Source organism: Aotus nancymaae, unplaced genomic scaffold, assembly GCF_030222135.1.
Source record: "Aotus nancymaae isolate 86718 unplaced genomic scaffold, 86718_ANA_hifiasm-v0.15.2.pri h1tg000033l, whole genome shotgun sequence".
Taxonomy (NCBI): domain Eukaryota; kingdom Metazoa; phylum Chordata; class Mammalia; order Primates; family Aotidae; genus Aotus; species Aotus nancymaae.
The window spans coordinates 39,721,870-39,728,139 of record NW_026988447.1 but is presented as its reverse complement, the minus strand read 5'-3'; positions in this window follow the sequence as shown (position 1 = coordinate 39,728,139).

Genomic DNA, 6,270 nt, shown 5'->3' with positions numbered 1-6,270 from the left:
TAATCATCTGAAATCCTAGTTTTGTTAAAGTCCTTTCCAGATGGATGACTATGTCAGCACATTTATTGAATAAACTATTCTTTTTCTACTACATTGTAATATCATTTTTTGATTATTTTAACAAGCTTTGTATCCTGGTTTTATGTCTAGATTCATATGTGTTAAACTAATCTGCTTTTCCATTCTGGTACCTATGCCATGCTGATTTCACCACAATGGTTTGGTAGTAAGTTTCAGTATTGGGCAAGGCTAAGACTCCATTTAACATTCTTTTCCATTTGTTTCTTGAATATTCTAAGACACTTTTTCTTTGGAAAATATTTCTTTTTCATCAATAGCTTTATCCAGTATTTGAACCAATGATATTTGGCATGGAATTGCTTTAAATATATAAATTAAAAGGATTGCTATTTTAATGATACTAAGTCTTCTGATCCACGACTATCAGCATCTCTCAATTTGCCTGGGTTTTGTTTTATGTCCTTTAAGATTATATTTTTGCTTTCTTTTCTAAATTAAGAAAAAAGTAAGACATGAAGACCAAAGTAAACAATATAAATATATAATGTCATAAATAACTAAAGCTTCATCACTTTTGTAACTACCACCTAGGTCAGGAAATAGTACATCACCATCATACAAAAGTTGTCCCTCCAAGGTGTCTCTTTCCAATGATATCCTACTTTCTTCCCCTAGAGGTTAATTAGAGTTAACAACTATACCAAAGTTATTCTTTGCTTTCATGCCACAATTTGTTGAATGTAGAAAATTCTATCATTTTTATTGTCAGAAACCAATTTCAACATTAGAAAATAGATGTTTTTACTTATCCCCAAATTTCCCAATATGGTAAAAAAAAAAATACCTGATATGATTTCAATATTCTTCAATTTGTTTAGTCTTGTTTTGTGGCCTAACATATGATCTGTCCTAGAGAATGTTCTGTGTGTACATGAGAAGAATGTGTATTCTGCTGCTGTTGGATGAAATGTTCTTATGTCTGATAGGTCTAACATAAACTATATGGTCTAACATATAGTTTAAATCTGGTGTTTCCTTATTGATTTTCTATCTGAATTATCTCCATTGCTAGAAGTGGGGTATTGAAGTCAAATACTACCATTGTATTGCAGTCTATCTTTCTTCAGATATACTACTATTTGCTTGATATATTTAAGTGCTATAATATGAGGTGCTTATATTTACAACTGTTATATCTTCTTGCTGAATTGACCCCTTTATCATTATATAAGTACCTTCTTAGTCTCATTTTACAGTTTTTGAATTAAAATCTGTTTTATTTGACATAAAGATGGCCACTACTTTTCTCTTTTGGTTTCCATTTGCATGGAATATATTTTTCCATGCCTTCATTTTCAGTTTAGGTGTGCCCTTACAAGTAAAGTGAGCCTATTATGGGCAATATATAGTTGGGTCTCGTGTTCGTTGTTTGTTTTTCCATTTGTTTTATTCATCTAGTCACTCTCTGTCTTTTCATTGGAGAGTTTAATCCATCTACATTCAAGGTAATTATTGATAAAGACTTACTACTGCCTTTTGTTAATTGTTTTCTGGATATTTTGTAGATTCTTTGTTCCTTTATTCCTCTCTTGCTGTCTTTCTTTTTGAGTAAATTATTTTCCCCAGTGGTATGCTTTCTGTGGCAGTATAATTCCTAACTTTTTAGCTTGTGTGTGTCTACTATAGGTTTTTGCTTTGTGATTACCATGAGACTTACAAAAAGCAGCTTATAATTATAATAGACTACTTTAAGCTAATAACAACTTAACCTATAATTTTACTCCAAACCCCCACACAAATTTTTGTGTCACAATTGACAATTTTTATATTGTATTTCCCTTCAAAAATTATTGTAGCTGTGATTATTTTAATAGTTTTATCTTTTATCATAATAAAGATACAAATGGTTTACACACCAATATTAAAATATGAAGTATTTTCAGTATGACCATGTGCATACTTTGACCAGTAAGTTTTGTATGTTCATGTTTTTGTGTTACAAAGCAGCATCATTTCTTTTAAGCTTGAAGAACTCCCTTAGCATTCCTTATAAGGCAGATCTGGTGCTAATGAATTTACTCAGCTTTGGTTTGTCTGTGAGTCTGTATCTCCTCTTTATTTCTGAAGAATAGCCTTGCCACATACAGTATTATTGGTCACCATTTTTTCCTTTCAGCACTTTGAACATATCATCCCACTCTCTTCTGGCCTCTCTCTCCTTACAAGGTCCTTGCTGAGAAATCTGCAAATATTGGAAGTCTCTTATGTGCTATTTACTTCATTCTTCTTGCTGCTTAAAGGACCCTCTCTTTGTCTTTGATTTTTAAGAGTTTTCTTATAATATGGCTTGCTGTAGTCTTGTTTGGATTAAATCTGATTGGAGATCTTTGAGCTTGCAATACCTGGATATATATATATATCTTTCTCCAATTTAGAAAGATTTTTGCCATTTTTTATAATAATAAAGATACTACATTGTCTTTCTCTTCTCTTTCACAAATGTCTATAACTCAAACATTTGCTCTTTTGATGCCAACTCATAAATTTTATAAGCTTTCTTCATTTCTTTTAATTTTTATTTCTTTTTTCTTCTCTGATATTATATTAAATATATATTATATTTTCAAATAATCTGTCTGAGTTCACAGATTCTTCTGCTTGATCAATAATTCATAATTCATTTTATTCATTATATTTTTCAGCTCAGAATTTCCATTTGCTTTTTATATAATTTCCATCTTTCTGTTAAATTTCTAATTTCTAATTTTTGTCATGTATTGTTTTTCTGATTTCATTGAATTGTTTCTCTGTAGTTTTTGAAGTTGACTTAGCACCTTTAAAATAATTATTTTAATTTGGTTGTCAAGCATTTTATGTATTTCCATTTCTTTGGGGTCAGTTACTAGAATATTATTGTGTTACTTTTGTGTACTTATATCTCCTTGGGTTTTTATTTGTTTCTTGAAAGACATATTTCAAGATACAAAGACATAATTTTGTTAGGAGGGAAAAAATGAATATATTCTTTCTATCTACATATAAACATACTATACATGGAATGTTTAAAATATTCAAAGGAGGCCGGGCGCGGTGGCTCAAGCCTGTAATCCCAGCACTTTGGGAGGCCGAGGCGGGTGGATCACGAGGTCAACAGATCGAGACCATCCTGGTCAACATGGTGAAACCCCGTCTCTACTAATACAAAAAAAAAATTAGCTGGGCACGGTGGTGCGTGCCTGTAATCCCAGCTACTCAGGAGGCTGAGGCAGGAGAATTGCCTGAACCCAGGAGGCGGAGGTTGCGGTGAGCCGAGATCGCGCCATTGCACTCCTGCCTGGGTAACAAGAGTGAAACTCCGTCTCAAAAAAAAAAAAAATATTCAAAGGAGTTGCAATGTCAACTTAAAAAGCCAAGATTTTTACTTTTCAGGGGCCCAAAGTCAAGAATTGGAGGGAGGAGGAAAACAATATAAACAAATTGTTTCTTTCAACACTCTAATAAGTTTTGCTAGCAAAAATGACTGAGCTACCCAACTTCAAGGCAGTGAGCAAGTCTTCTAGGTTCCATCAACACACCCCACTCCCACCACCAGGACACAGATACTTGTTTTTCATTAACATGAAAGGAAAGGGGAGGGGAGTAGAAATAAGAAATACATCTTATATTTTAAAAAGAAATATCTTAGTCAAAATAAATTTAACCGTGTTTGAGTATTAAAGGATTCATGAATCAGGCAGCAGTCAGAATAGGAAGAGCTCCACTCCAATAACATGAGCAGCACGTTCTTATAGGTACAAAATGGAAGTAAAGAAATGAAAGTTTCACTATTACACATATGACTACTGTACTCACATTGAAAAGAAGCCTCAATCTCATATGAAAGCACAAAATTTGAGAGTGGACATAAGATTGACTCATATTCTTAAATATAATTTATTATATAATAATTTAAATATTGTATTGCTTTTATTTGCAAGTTTTTCTATCATAAATTTCACAATAAGCTCCCGTAGAGAGGCAAAGGCAACTATATTTGATACAATGTTATATGTTTGTCTTGTCTGAAAACCAGCTTCTCTTCAATGTATTTTTGTATGTTTGTGTGTTTGTAAGTCAAAACTAGTAGATTATAGTAATTCAAAAAGGAATTTAGGTCATAGAAAATCAAAACCAGAATTTGTGGATTCAGTAATTTTAAACTGGCAAGTGAAAGAAAACATAAATAGAAAAAATTTAGGCAATTAACATTTAGGAATATTCAATATGAAAATGTTCTGGTAAGAATCTCAGAATTGTAAAATACTCTTTATTTTTATTTTATTTATTTATTTTTTTGAGACGGAGTCTCGCTCTGTTGCCCAGGCTGGCGTGCAGTGGTGTGATTTCAGCTCACTGCAACCTCCAACTCCTAGGTTAAAGCAATTCTCCTGCATCAGCCTCCTGAGTGGCTGGGACTACACGTGTGTGACTACACGTGCGTGCCTCCACGTCTAATTTTTTTTTTGTATTTTTTATTAGAGACAGGGTTTCACCACGTTGGTCAGGCTGGTCTGGAACTCCTGACCTCAAATGATCCATCCACCTCGGCCTCCCAAAGTGGTAAAATCCCATTTAAATTTAGATAGAGCAGGGTGTGGTAGCTCACGCCTGTAATCCTAGCACTTTGGGAGGCAGAGACTGTTGGATTGCCTGAGCTCAGGAATTCAAGACAAGTCTGGTCAACATAGGGAAACCCCATCTCTACTAAAACACAAAAAATTAGCCCAGCTTGGTAGCACATGTTGCTCAGGACGCTGAGGCAAAGAATCGCTTGAACCCAGGGGGCGGAGATTACAGTGGGCGGAGATTACACTGAGCCGAGATCGCACCACTGTACTCCAGCCTGGGTGACAGCACAAGCCTCTGCTTCTAAAAATAATTTTAAAATAAAAATAAATTAGATAGATAGCTATAGATTTTTATAAGGAAAATGATTAAAATAACAGGACACAGAAATGTAAGCAACAAAAAAGTGTTACTAGTTTTATGCATTTATTTTATTTTATTTTTCTAGTCTCATTGAATCGATTTTGCTCCTTTCATCTCCTCTTTTTAGTTCCTGATGCTTCTTTCACACAGACACAGAGTGCACATAAGAAGCCAAGCCCAGGATGTTCTCTCTGTAAAGTGAGTGTTTTGGAAGAGGGCTGGAACTGAGAAGGGCCCCTGGGACACTGCTCCAGGGAATCCGTCCTCACCCTTATTGATCTACATTTACAGATGCCTTGCCACAATAGTGTCTGAGAATCAGCATCATCTGTGATGCCTCACATTGAGACCCAATAACAATTGATGAATGGATTATAGTGATTTAGGACAAGGGTAATGAATGCTGGGATTACTACTGGCTCTGCCAATGACTACTTATGTAATTGTCACAAGTTATATGAACTTTAGATGCCTCAGTTTCCTTATCAGTAATAAAGGGAAATACTAGTGTCTGCATCATGAACATTTGTCTCAATTAAAAAGAGTATAGACATATTTTTAGTGCTTAATTATTCGCTATTATAATGAAAAGTAGCAAGCATTTGGATGATAATCAAAGGATAAACAATTTTGTCATCATAATAATTCCTGAGTCTGAGATATAGGTATGACCTAAAATATGATCAGGTAGGTTGCTTAACGTAGCAATATGCATATCAGTGTCATTAGGAGTATCAAGAAACAATCCCAGCCTTCTTGGTCAAATTTTATACTAAATGAAAGTGAGCATTTGGATGATAATCAAAGAACAATTTTCATTTAATCAAAAGACTAAGAAAATTCCTTTCCATATGGCTTACCACAAGAACTATTTAAAATTCATTGATAAAAAAATGATTTTAAAATATGTTACTTCAGTATATTATGTAGCAGGATAAAAATGTGCATAAAATTCTAAATTAAAACAGTAAAATGAACTCTATGATTCAGATATATATAGATAGATAGATAGATAGATACAGATTTCTATGTATGAAAGTTCTAATCAGCTACAATGCAATTATGACACTAACTTTTTGGAGTTAAGTCAAATTTTACAGGTTAATGGCACAGTCCTCCACAAGCCCCCTCTCATTTTGGACATTGGTCACAAGGTATGCCCCTGGGGCACTGCTCCAGGGAATCTGTCCTCACCCTTGTTGGTCCACAGTTACAGATGCTTTTGCCCTGACACAAGTAAAATAATTCTGCTTATTCAAAAGTGCATCCCTAGTACTTTGC